This window comes from Scyliorhinus torazame, chromosome 3, assembly GCF_047496885.1.
Source record: "Scyliorhinus torazame isolate Kashiwa2021f chromosome 3, sScyTor2.1, whole genome shotgun sequence".
NCBI classification, from domain to species: domain Eukaryota; kingdom Metazoa; phylum Chordata; class Chondrichthyes; order Carcharhiniformes; family Scyliorhinidae; genus Scyliorhinus; species Scyliorhinus torazame.
Window position 1 is genome coordinate 116535375 of NC_092709.1, and position 14006 is coordinate 116549380.

Below are 14006 nucleotides of genomic sequence, written 5' to 3' on the forward strand. Positions count from 1 at the left end.
TGCCTTAGCCAGTGCGTCAGCTTTTACATTTCCAGGGGGGGAGGAACGATGGTGGCTGCGGACTTTTATGATGCCAAAAGTCCTGTTCTGGGCTTTTTGTAAAATATGGTGGAGTAATGGGGCTGAGGGGAGGGGTTTCCCATCCGCGGAAACAAATCCTCTTGTTTCCCACGGGGGCAGAAATTCTGTAAGGCTGTTACAGACATAGAGGCTGTCTGAGTATATGTCTGCTGGGCTGGGGAAGGAATCTGGGTGCTCTACTATGTATGCAATGGCAGCAAGCTCTGCTGCCTGCGCGCCTAAGTGTCCGGGGAGTTTTAATGCTATTTCCTCGAGGGCACGTCCCTGCGCGTCCTCAACATAAATCCCGCAACCTGTTATGCGTTACCCATCTAAGATGTGGAAGATCCATCCACATATATCCTAATGGGTTCACACGTGTCCGGGTGAGGGGGGCTCTGAGATGGATTTCCTATTTTTCTGGGGGGGGGGGTTTTAGCTATAAAGGGGCCTGTGTTATGGTGTGGAGAGATGATCTCACATTCATGGGGGGTTCCGGGGTATTGCAAATTGTCCGCTAAGTATGTGTGAGTCTTTGTCCGTTTTACTGTGATGTCCATCCTTGCAAGAGAAGGGTCCACCTAGCTGCACGTATTTGGCTGACGGTACCGTTGTTGAGTCATCCGTCCAGTAAAGGTTGGGTGGGGGTGTGTTCGGTCGGAATGGTGATGGAGTTCAGTCCGGTAATGTATGAAAAGTACTGGACTGCCCAGAAAACTGCGAGCAGGTGCCTCTCACAGGCTGAAAATCCCTGCACTACAGCATCTAAAAGTCGGGAAGCATAAGCTACGGGTCTTAACTGGTTGTGCCGTTCCTGCAGGAGCACGGCTGAAAGGGTGCGGTCTGTGGTCGATACCTCTATTGCATAAGGGGAAAGCGGGTCTGGAACTTGTAGTGCGGGGGCAGCTATGAGTGCCTGTTTTAATGATTCCACAGCATCTGTATGCTGCGGAAGCCATTCCCAGGAGGCTCCTTTCTTTAGGAGGTCTGAGAGGGGTGCTGCCTTGCTGGCGAAACCGTCAATGTGGTTTCGGCAGTAGCCAACCAGTCCTAAAAACAACCGGAGGGCTGAAACGTTCTGAGGAAGGGGCAATTTAGCGATCGAGTCAATTCTTTTCTGCTCAATCTCGCGTTTGCCATGCGTGATAATTCTACCCAAATATACCACTTTTTCTTCCAATATCTGGGCCTTTTTGGGGTTGACTTTACAGCCAATGGAATTTAACAATTCCAGGAGTTCGGACAGAAGCTCAATGTGCTCTTCCTTAGTGTCTGTCTGCAGTAGTAGATCGTCCACATACTGTACCAGACATTCGGGGCGAGATAATTTCGCTAGTCCATTTGCCAGCTGTCGGTGGAAAATGGAGGGGGAGTTGTGGAAGCCTTGTGGCAGGCATGTCCACGTGTACTGCTGCGCTCTGAAAGTGAAGGCAAATTTATACTGGCACGCCTTTGCCAATGGAATGGACCATATGGCCTGGCATTATGCTGGCACTGAAATTTGTATACTACATTGCTTATTTGTGAGACAGACAAACATCCTTGAGTATGCCATCCCCTTGGTAGAGAACGAGTGCAAGATGAAAAGTTTAGAAAGTATGGCTCTTGTTCTCCGCAATACATAATGAAAATAAGGAGGGAAATTCTCCCGGTTGGAATCATACCGAGCATAAAGGAAGCTGCTTATTGTTGATGTTGCCAATCTTCTTGGCCACAGGCCTTCAACTTGCCTGTATGAGTGAGACTCCAACATCATTCAAGACAAAGCAACTGGCTTGATTAGCATCCATTCACGGTGTAAGTATTCTCTTTTACTACCGGCAAACAGCACAAATATTATGTACCATCTACACGATGCCTTGCGGCAACTCACTAATGCACCTTTGACATCACCTTTGAAGATTTACCACGGAGAGGGACAAGGGCAACAAACACACCAGTCCACCATAGAGTTCCCCTTCAAGCTGCACACCATCCTGACTTCGAACTGTATTGCCTTTCCTTCACTGTTGCTGGGCCAAAACCTTGCTGGGACAAACATGAACAGCATGGTGGGTGTACCTATACCACATTTCACAAAGGTGACATGACACTTTATTGAGATTATTACGGTTTGCAATAAATGCTGTTTGTGCCAGCAATCCCATGAGCAAATGAAAAGAAAACATTGATTGCACAGAAGAACAAAAAAATTACACCGTATTTCTGTTTGTTTTCTTAATACAAGCTTTGAACAACAAAGAACATTTGCAAAACTGATAGCTTAAGTTAAACATGGAAACTGTGCAACTACCATCTACGTTTGTGGGTACATTCACTACATACTAGGTAAGATCACCTGGATCATTGGAAATTTGAGGATCTACCACCCGTGCTGAGGGTAACCTGCGTCAAAAAGATTTTGCTTGGAATAGTGGCAGACAGATGCAAATAAAATCTAGTTGTTTGAGACTGCTTTTTATGGCAGAAGGCAACTTGATGGAAGCTAGTCACAAAATTGATTTCTCAATTTGTTGTTGAGTGCAGTGATCTGTCATTGTTTGGGATGTTTGCGAGAGAAAAAGTAAATCACCAGTGCAGTCAGCTTTTTGATCTAAAGTAGAATTAGATCACAGTTTCTGCCTGATATTTTCTCTGTAATAGATTTCTGATTTCTTGTGTTCACTTTAGAAGTAAAATTCTAAGAACTAACCGTTGTGGTTTGTCTAGGGGACCATTGAGCTCTGTATAATGCTCACAAAGGATCAGACAAGATGTATGATGTTCATATTGCAACACCTACACATGGCCCTCAGGAAAGCATGCTTGCGATAGTCTGATCCTCACCAACTAATATTTTGCTGCTGATGCTATCTTTCACAGATTAATTTCCCACTGGACATCAGTGGCATTTAACACCCACCCCTCTTATATAAATCTCAGTGCAACATCCTGCAAGCTGGGAAACTGAAACATAGAAGAAACCGATTAGAGGAGAGCTGGCAAGTTGGATTCAGAACTGGCTTGGGCACAGAAGACAGAGGGTAACAGTAGAAGGGTGCTTTTCTGAATGGAAGGCTGTGACTAGCGGCGTTCCACAGGGATCAGTTATGAGGCTTTTGTTGTTCGTAGTGTATATAAATGATTTGGAAGAAAATGTAGCTGGTCTAATTAGTAAGTTGGCAGACAAATCAATAGGTGGAGTTTCGAATTGTGAAGAGAATTGTCAGAGGTTACAGCAGGATATGAACTGGTTAGAGCCTTGGACGGAGAAATGGCAGATGGAGTTTAATCAAGACCAGTGTGAGGTAATGCACTTTGGAAGGTCCAATGTATCTAGGAATTACACAATAAATGAAAGAACTCTTGCAAGTACTGACGGGCAGAGAGATCTAGGGTGAATGTCCACCGATCACTGAAAGTGGCAATGCATGTGGTCAAGAAGGCATACGGCATGCTGGCCTTCATCGGTTGGGGCATTGAATATAAAAATTGGTAAGTCATGTTGCAGCTGTACAGGACCTTATTTGGAATATTGTATACAATTCTGGTCGCCACACTACCAGAAAGATGTGGATGCTTTGGAGAGGGTAGAAGCGGTTTACTGGGATGTTGCCTGGTATGGAGGGCATTAACTATGAGGAGAGGTTCGATAAACTTGGTCTGTTCTCACTGGAATAACGGAGGTTGAGAGGCGACCTGGTAGAGGTCTACACGATTGAGTGGCATGGACAGAGTGGATAGTCAGGTGCTCTTTCCTAGGGTAGGAGAGTCAAGTACTAGGGGGCCATAGGTTTAAAGTGCACGGCGAAAAGGTTAGAACTGATGTGCAAGTTTCTTTTCCAGAGGGTAGTAAATATATGGAACGGGCTGCCTGGGGAGGTGGTGGGAGCAGGTACGATAGCGGCATTTAAGGGGCATCTAGACAGATATATGAATAGGGTGGGAATGGAAGGATATGGACTCCATAAGTGCATACAGTTTTAGTTTAGGCAGGTACCATGGTCGGCGCAGGCTAGGAGGACCGAAGGGCCTGTTCTTGTGCTGTTCTTTGTATAATAAATAGGGGCAGGAGTAGACCATTCGGTCCCTCGAGCCAGCTGGACCATTCATTATGATCATGGCTGATCCTCGACTTCATTGGATTGAAGAGAGGGATCAACATTTTCAGGTTTATCAAAGATTTGGAGAGTGTAAATGGTGAGTGTTTCCAATGGTTATTGAATTGCTAGATGGGGCTTAAATTCATTGGACTTTATCCTTCCGATGATAACTCAGGGAATTTTTCATGTGCAATACACTTAGTCTATAGAATGCTTTTCCAAATATATCGGTTGACGTAGAGATAGTAACATGATATAATAGCGAAATCAAACCAGAGACGATCCTTTAAAACAGATGAGCAATTTCTTCAGTCAGAGGGTGGTGAATCTGTGGAACTCTTTGCCGCAGAAGGTGGTGGGGGCCAAATCACAGAGTGTCTTTAAGGCAGAGATAGATAGGTTCTTGATTAATAAGTGAATCAAGGGTTATGGGGAGAAGGCAGGAGAATGGGGATGAGAAAAATATCAGCCATGATTGAATGGCGGAGCAGACTCGATGGGCAGAGTGGCCTAATTATAAAAATGAACCTCTCAAGACGAACTTAATTTTCTCCATACAGAGAAAGCTAGCCATGTCCGATAGCCAGGTCTCCCACTTCGGGGGCTTTGAGTCCCTCCATGCCAAAAGTATCTGTCTCCGGGCTACCAGGGAACCAAAGGCCAGAACGTCTGCTTCTTTCTCCTCCTGGATTCCCGGATCCTCCGACACCCCGAAAATCGCCACCTGCGCCATCTTTGTTTTTAACACCGTGTACATGACGTCCGCAAACCCCTGCCAAAATCCCCTCAGCTTTGAACGTGCCCAAAACATGTTGACATGGTTCGTCGGTCTTCGCGCACATTTTGCGCAGCTGTCCTCCACCCCAAAGAATCTGCTCATCCGGGCCACTGTCATGTGAGCCCGGGGCAAAACCTTAAATTGTATCAGGCTGAGCCTGGCACATGTTGCGGATGCGTTGACTCTACTCAACGCGTCCGCCCAGATACCATCCTCCATCTCACCTCCCAGCTCCTCCCACTTATGCTTCAGCTCCTCGGTCTGCGTCTCCTGCGACTCCATAAGCTCCTCATATATGTCCGAGACGCTCCCCTCCCCTACGCCCCACCTGGAAATTACCCTATCCTGAATCCCCCTCAGCGGTGGGAGCGGGAAGGTTGCCACCTGTTTACGAAGGAAGTCCCGCACCTGCAAATATGTGAATCTGTTTCCCCTCGCCAGCCCAAACTTTTCCTCCAGCGCCCTCTTACTCAGAAAGCTCCCCTCTATAAACATATCCCCCATCCTCTCAATCTCAGCTCTCTGCCATACCCGGAACCCCCCATCCATCCTCCCCGGGGCAAACCGGTGATTATCACAAATTGGGTCCCAGACCGATGCTCCCACATGCCGCCTCCACTGGCCCCAAACTCTCAGGGCCGCCACCACCGCGGGAAAACCATGCGCTTTCCTATCGGCCCCACCCCTTATGGCGCAGCTCCCTCATTCCCCATCCCCCCTCTCTGTCCCTTTTTCCACCGGCGTCCACATTTCTTCGTGTGTCCCCATCAAGGGGAGAGAAATTCCCCATCCAACGTTACTATATAATAAACCTCCCATTTCCCACTTTACATTTCTGTACCACCACCTCGTTGCTTCCCCCCCAACATCAAACTCTCAGTTCTAGTCCAGTTTCTCTTCTTGGATGAAGGTCCATGCCTCACCCGCCGTTTCGAAGTAGTAGTGCTTGCCCTGATGCGTGACCCACAATCGCGCCGGCTGCAGCATCCCAAATGTTATTTTCTTCCTGTGAAGCACCGCCTTGGCCCGATTAAAGCTCGCCCTCCTTCTCGCCACCTCCGCACTCCAGTCCTGATACACTTGTATCACCGCGTTCTCCCACTTGCTACTCCGTACCTTCTTGGCCCAGCTCAGGACCGCCTCTCTGTCCATGAAGCGGTGAAATCTCACCACTATCGCCCTTGGTATTTCACCCGCCTTTGGTCTTCTCACAAGGACCTGGTACGCTCCTTCCACCTCCAGGGGGCCCGTTAGGGCCTCAGCTCCCATTAGCGTATGGAGCATCGTGCTCACATAAGCCCCAACATCAGCTCCCTCTGTTCCTTCGGGGAGACCTAGAATCCGTAGGTTCTTCCTCCTCGAGCTGTTCTCCAGGACTTCCAGCCTTTCGATGCACCTCTTATGTAGCGCCTCATGCGTCTCCGTTTTTACCACCGGGCCCTGTATCTCATCCTCATTTTTGGCTGCCTTTGCCTTCACTCCACGGAGCTCTATCGCCTGGACCTTTTGTGTTTCCTTCAGTCCCTCGATTGCCAATAACATGGGTGCCGGCACCTCCTTCTTTCGTTCCTCCACACACCGTCGGAGGAATTCCTGCTGGTCCGGGCCCCATGTCGTCTGGCCTCCATCCACCGCCATCTTGCTTCTCCCTTCTCTTCTCTGCCGCTGCTCCAAAGGATACTTCGCAATCTGGCCACTACCGCTGGTCCTTTCCATACACACACGGGGGGGGCCTTCCTTCGTCACCCCACACTGGGTTTGGTCTGAAAATCTTTTCGTTGGGGCTCCCGAAAAGAGCCCAAAAGTCCGTTAGAACGGGAGCTGCCGAAACGTGCGGCTTAGCAGTGCATCGCCGCAACCGGAAGTCCTCGGAATATGGTATTTTTGACAGACTACAGAGAAGGCTCAACAACTGAGCTCTGTATATTTAAAACATAAAACATTCCGGCCTGTCTGTGTGGAGTTTGCACTTTTCCCCAGTGTCTGCGTGGGTTACCTCCAAGTGCTCCGGTTTCCTCCCACAGTCCAAAGATGTGCAGGTTAGTGGATTGGCCATGCTAAATTGCCCTTTGGGGTCCAAAAGGTTAGGTGGGACTACTGGGGTAGGGTGGAGGCATGGGCTTAGATAGGCTGCTCTTTCCAAGGGCTGGTGCAGACTCGATGTGCCGAATAGCCTCCTTCTGCACTATAAAAAAAATTCTAATGATAATCTTTATTGTCACAAGTAGGCTTTCATTAACATTGAAATGAAGTTACTGTGAAAAGCCCCTAGTCGCCACATTCCGGCGCCTGTTCAGGTACACTGAGGGAGAATTCAGAATGTCCAAATTACCTAACAGCGCTTCTTTCGGGACTTGTGGGAGGAAACCGGAGCACCCGGAGGAAACCCATGCAGACACTAAGAACGTGCAGACTCCACACAGACAGTGACCCAAGTCGGGAATCAAACCTGGGACCCTGGAGTTGTGACTCAACAGTGCTAGCCATTGTGCTATCCTATGATAAGGATTTGTGGTAGGAATGTGCAGGGGAAGGGGAGCATAAAGTGCAGATTGGATGATCATTTTGTAGAACTCCACTGCATGTATCAAAGCGTGACCCTGATCTTCTGGTCGCCTTTCATTTTAGTTTTCCATCTTGCTAAGTGGCAGGATGGTAGGTGCTAGCTAGGTAGGGTGGCAGGGTGTGGTAGGGTGTTGAGGTTGGGTTGGGGGTAGAGGGGTAGGAGACATTTTGAGGATTGACGGTGGGAGGCATCCAGTTGGTCCCACCCCTGACGCATGGTGGAAGGGGGTCTTGTCAAAAGAGTTGGTGGAGCAAAGCCCAAGAGAGAAGTAATGAGATAAGTCAAGAAACAAAAGATGGATCCAGAGAAGGGGTGAATGACAGAACAAAGAACAGCTGCTGCCTGAAACCAAAATGTGAAAAATAAGATTAAGGTGCAAAAAAAAGAAACCAAATCAGGGAGCAGAAATGAGAGTCCAAAAGGGTGTAAAGTGCCTAATAGAACGATGAGGTGCTGTTCCTTGAGCTTGTTTTACTAGAACACTGCAGCAGCCCGAGGACAGAGATGTCAGCGTGAGAACAAGGTAGAGGATTAAAATGACAAGCAACCAGAAGCTTGGGGTCATGCTTGTGGTCTGAGCGAAGATGTTCTGCAAAGTGGTCACCCAACCTGTGTTTGGTGTCCTCGTTGTAGAGCAGACTGCATTGTGAGCAGTGAATACTTTACTGAAATGAAATAAATGAAGTGAAAGAAATGCAAGTAATTACTGCCACATCCGGAAGGAATGTTTGGGGCCTTGGGGCAGTGAGGAGAGTGGGGTTAACACGTTAGATGTTACATCTCCTTCATTTGCAGGCAAAAGTGTCAGAGGATATGGATGGGTTGTTGAGGGTGACAGAGAAATGTTGAAGAAGGAATGGTTCCATTGGAACTCTGGGAGGGGAAAATGCAATTGGTGGTGGCATCATGCTAAAGGTGGCAGAATAGTGGAGAATGATCTGTTGAATGCGGAGATGGTAGTCTGAAAGATAGCCATCTGTTGTGATCTTTCAATCTTGTTCCCAATAATTGTAACACTATGCTTCCCAATGAGTCCTGCAGTTATTACTGCCATCTACTTCATGTTGTGCTCAGAGAATGAACCAGTCTTAATTTGAAATTACTTATTTCAAAGTAGTTGTTTATTCAATTGACCTTGCCAAAGTCTTCTGTGCTGTTTCATTGAACAGGCTTATTTTATAGTGCTTGATAATTTGAGTTTTGTTTGGGCAAATGGTAATGTAGGGTAGTTGTCACCTAAAAACAAAATTTGTGTTGGGATGTTGCTGATTAAATTTACTCTTTATAACCCTACGATGGCAATACAATTTGCTTTCAGGTTAAATAAAGAAAGATAACCTTCAGAGGTCTCGTCTTTATCTAATTTCCATATTATAGTATTAAAAATCCATTATTACCCTTGTAATGTTCCCTGGTTTGTAGAAACTCAGCATCTCAGTAAGTGTACCTATCTATACTGCTGAGAATTCTGAAGGATACTTGAAACATTTACAAAATAGCCAGCTTGGCTCAGTTGAATGAATGATTGTGGATTTAGGCCTACATTTCGATTTTAAAACTTTAAGCATTGCCTCCTTGACATTGAAGGTGCTTGAAACAGTTTGAGCTACTACTCCATTTATATTTGATCTCCGTGCTTTAGGTAACCTCTCTTGGCAAGCCCACACACGTCTCTGAACTGAAACTCAAATCTTCTGCAGTAAATGAGCTATTATAGCGCCATGTATAAATTAAATAGCCTACTCCAGATTTATCAACGCCATGTTGCAGCAGGTGTCATTCTGGCTGAAAATCACTGATTTGTGTTATTTAACAAGAATAATTACATAAGAAAGATCCACTTGCCAGGTAAAAATTGATAAGACGCTGTCCTTAATTTTAGATGGTTTGTTCCAAAGCAATAATAAAGTGTAACAATCTCTTCACAACCTTAACCATAAGTTTGTGATGAAAGCTCTTTAAATGCCCGCCATCTGGTGGTACTCTGAAATAAGAAAGTGCAGTAACAAAAGCAGAACGTACTGGACAATCTCAGCAGGCCTGACAGCATGTGGAGAGACTGCAGTACTTGGGCCACTGCTCCAGACTACCCTCTCATCAAACTGCAGTGCGCTGTTGGGGCTTGTGTATGCGCAGCTCCAAACAATTGTTGATGCATTCATGGTGGCGTATGAAAAAATGGATCTTAGGCGATACATCTGTATGGCAAAGGTTCTCTACCAGCTTGCTCCAGCTGTGCAACATTGCCCCAAGGAGAGACGACATACAGCAGATACCTCTAAATCCCTGGAGAAATAACAATCAGCAAGGCCGCTGGAAAATCCTACAAACTTATTGGCAGGCTAGGTGCTCCAAGACTTGTGTCCTCTCTCAGACCAACACTCCCAGTGTTGCTCTTTTTAACCTTAGCCTATTTGCTCTGATTACGTCACCTTTGCTCATGAGTCGCCAAGTATCTTTATGATACCGCCACGTGGTTCAAGTTCAGGTTATGATTAATAATACAGCACACCGCTTAGTAAGGATTAAAACAACGGTCATTTATTATATGCAACAAGCAATATTAATACCCTAATACTACTTTCTATATAATAAACCTATCACTACTGGCCAATACTTAACTTAGGAAGAGCCACCAGGTCAGGGAAATGAATGGCTTGTCCAATCAGATCTGGCCCGCGGGATTCAAAAGGCTGCTACAGGTCGGTGGCTAGGTGTCTCTACCGGATAGCGATCGCTGGATTCAAACTTACTGTTGCCGGTTGCTGTTCTTGCGAAGGTCTCGAGCAGGCAAAGAGGAGCGAGAGAGAGATCTGAACTTGGACCCTCACTTTTATAGGGCCCAGGGGCTTCCCGCCTCCCGGGGCGGCCCTTGACCCTGAGTCCCAAGTGATTGGATCTGTCCCCAATCTCTGGGGTCGATGTGTCCAATGGTGAGGCGATTCCTCGATCGGGGGGTGGTCGCTCACCTGTCTTTGTTTCGGCCACTGCAGGCGCCGACAGGTCTGGCCCGGTATTCAATTGCTAATATGTTGCAATTGTTCCCGGGGATTGCCGATTTAACTGCAGATGTCTGAATAGATGGGCTGCAAACAGTCCTGAATGTAACTGCAAATACCTGGGTTGATGGGCTGTTGATAGCCCTGAGTATCGATCTGGGCTAACTTCCCCACAGCCGAATATGCAATACTGTCTGCAGCTGCCTGCTTGTGTCTTGTTAGCTGCTTTTCCCAGCAGTCTTTCGGGTTAGCCATTTCAAACTGGGTTTTGGCCAGATTAATCGGAACGCAGCCATTTTACATGGCTACACCAGGTACTGGCTATGGTCAATCCGCTGTGTTGGCAGGGCACTTCGTCCACATGCCTGACACAAGACTTGTAAAGCAAGCTCTCGACTCAGCTTCATCATGGCAAGTGTTTACTAGGGGAGCAGAGGAAATGTTTCAGGGACAACCTCAAAGCCTCACTGAAAAAAATGCAACATTCCCACCGATTTGTCAGAATCCCTTGCTCCAGACCACTCAAACTGGAGAAGAAGCATCCGTGGCGATGTCAGTCATTTTAAATTGTCTCCCGACAGGCCCAAACGGAGGCCGACCGGAAGGAGCATTCCAAATTCTGAGCCTCACGTCTACTGCCTCATCAAATACCACCTGCCTCACTTGTGGCAGCGTGCAAATCCAGCTACATGAAATGCATTCTCACGTAAAGCTGTCATCATGAACTCTTAGTTAAATGTTATTGAAGAGATTGTTGGATGTAATTATTATTTTGGATGTTTAAGCCCAAACAAGAATGTTGTCCTGGCCCGCTGCAGCTCCCACCTATCACTGACCTTCTACTCTGCTCCAGCTACTCCATCCACTCTTAAACAGTGTATAGTCCATTACATTTCTTCCTCCCTTTAGCTGTGAATAACCATCTGGACTCAACGTTAACTCCATTTCCCTTTCCACAGATGCTGCCAGACCCGCTGAGTTTTCCAGTATTTTTTGTTTTTGTTTCAGATTTCCTCCGTCTTCAGTATTTTGGTTTGATTACTATGGAAGTTAAATTGGGTTTACTATTTTCCCCATTTTTAAAAACTATTTTTATTCTCCTTTTTCACATTTTCTCCCAAATTTACACCCACTAACAATAAACAAGAAGCAGTAAAAAATATAATGTTGATCCCCATATCAACAACAACAATCCCATTCTCCCACCAACCCGCAAACATTAGCCCTCATGTTAACATAAACAAATGACGAAAAGGAATCCGGAATCACCCATAGTCACCATTGACACATACAGTTCCCCTCCCCCCAATCCTCTAACCGCCCTCCCACTAATGTTCGATGTTATCCAATTCTTGAAAGTGCATAATGAATAACATCCATGAATTGTAGAACCCCTCTATCCTTCCCCTCAGTTCAAACTTAAACTCCTCAACCGTCAAGAATTCCAGCAGGACCCCCCCCAACCACACCAGGGCACAGGGTGGAGAGGTTGCTCTCCGACCCATCAGGATCCACCTTCGGGCGATCAACGAGGCGAAGGCTACAACATCTGCCTCCGTGTCTGTTTCCAACCCTGGCTGGTCCGACACCCCGAATATGGCCTCCCGAGGGCCCTGGTCCAGTTTCACATGCACCACTTTAGAGATTACCCCAGAACCCTCCTTCCAGTAATCCTTCTGTTTTGGACAGGACCAAAACATATGAACGTGATTTGCGGGGCCCCGCCCGCAACGCTCACACACATCTTCTATCCCCTCAAAGAGCCGGCACATCCTCTCCCTTGTAAGGTGCGCTCTATACACCACCTTCAGCTGTATCAGCCCCAACCTCGCGCACGAGGTGGAGGCGTTCACTCTGCGGAGCACCTCACACCAGAACCCCTCGAATATCATAAGATTTATATTAGCTATTGAAAAGGATGGAGAACAATCTAGAGTAAAACTACTTAATTTCAGGAAGACTAATTCTGTGGATTGAGAATGGATCTGTCCCAAGTAAATTGCAATCCTAGATTAGCAGACAAAACTGTAATTGAACACTGGGCTGACTTTAAAGACAGTGGTCCGGATACAGTTAATGCATATTGCCACAGGGGGAATAGATAGGTTAACCAAAATCAGAGTTCCATGGATGAAGGTTGAGATGTACTGTAAGATGAAGTGAACAAAGTGTGCATTAGGCAGAAGGGTTGGGATCTAAAGGAGACGCGAATTAGTGTGATTGGCAAAAGAATGAAAGGTGACATGAGGAAAAACTTTTTTATCCAATCCGTGGTTACCACCTGGAGGACTGCTCAAAATACTGGTGGAGGACGAAGGGAAGAAGAATTGCAGGGCTGAGGGAAAAGAGGAGTGAGATTAACTAAATTGCTCTGCAGCAATCTGGCATGGACTCAGGGCAAGTGGTTGCCTCCTGTGCTGTGCCCATTCAAGGATTCTTTGTTTAGACTGGGAATATAGCAATTGATGAATTTAGTTCTTTATTTTGCTTAAGCAAAGTTTTCATTCACATCCATGTTCAGTCTCCAGGGCCTCTGTTTCAATTACTTTTAGACCTTTTTGAAGACTTTGAATTCTGGGTGGTTTGGTTATACTGACAGAACTCTGTTCCAAAGAGGCAAACATTTTTGTTGCTCTGAAATTGGGAAAGAGGACATAAGACGGTTTAAATGTGTTAACCGGCTCCTGGCCCTCAAATGCTGCTAACTATATTGTAGATGAGCAAACAATATTGTGGAAAAGATGCTAGCTCCTCAAATTGGATCATTTTTAACAATCGACTTGGTGGCAATTATTATTAGCGTTACATTTTAATGTCTTTCATATTGCGAGTTAGCATCGTTCCATCAGGAAGAAATAATGAACATGCAGCATACAATGCAGTTAAGTGCACTGATTAACCTTTTCCAATGGCTCTGCAGGCCAATCTTTGAGGAGCGATTCTCCCTTTCTCCCCCCCCCCCCCCCCCCCAACCCAACCCAACCCCAATCATTAGGTCAGAAGTGGGGGTGTTTACTGATGGACTGCACAATGTTCATCACCATTTGCGACACCTCGTACTGAAGTAGTCAGTATCCAAACAACAGAAAGATCTAGACAATATCCAGGTTTGGGCTGACAAGTAGCGAGTAACATTCACACCACGCAAGTGCCAGGCAATGACCATATCCATTAAAAGAATCTTACCATCTCCCCAAGGCATTTCGGTGGCATGACCATTGCTGACTCCCCCACTATCAATAAACTGAACTGGAGCAGCAAATAACACTGTGATTACAAGAACAGGCCAGAGGCTGAGAATTCTACAGTGAGTACCTACCCGTCTGACACCCCAATGCCTGTCCACCATTAACAAAGCATAAATGAGGGGTGCGATGAAATAACTCTCCACTTGCCAGGATGCATGTAGCTCCACCAGCATACACTAAGCTCAACACCATCCAGGACAAAGCAGCCCACTTGATTGGCACCCCATCCACCATAGTAAACGTTCACCTCTTCCATCACGTGGCAGCATGGTA

The 14006-nt window shown here is 46.5% G+C and overlaps 1 protein-coding gene across 1 annotated transcript in view; it reads left to right on the forward strand.

The window, feature by feature from the left end:
• The window catches only part of naf1 (nuclear assembly factor 1 homolog (S. cerevisiae)), a 543280-nt gene that overhangs the window by 85515 nt on the left and 443759 nt on the right, over window positions 1-14006 (forward strand). The gene's annotated exons all lie outside the window — the stretch shown is intronic.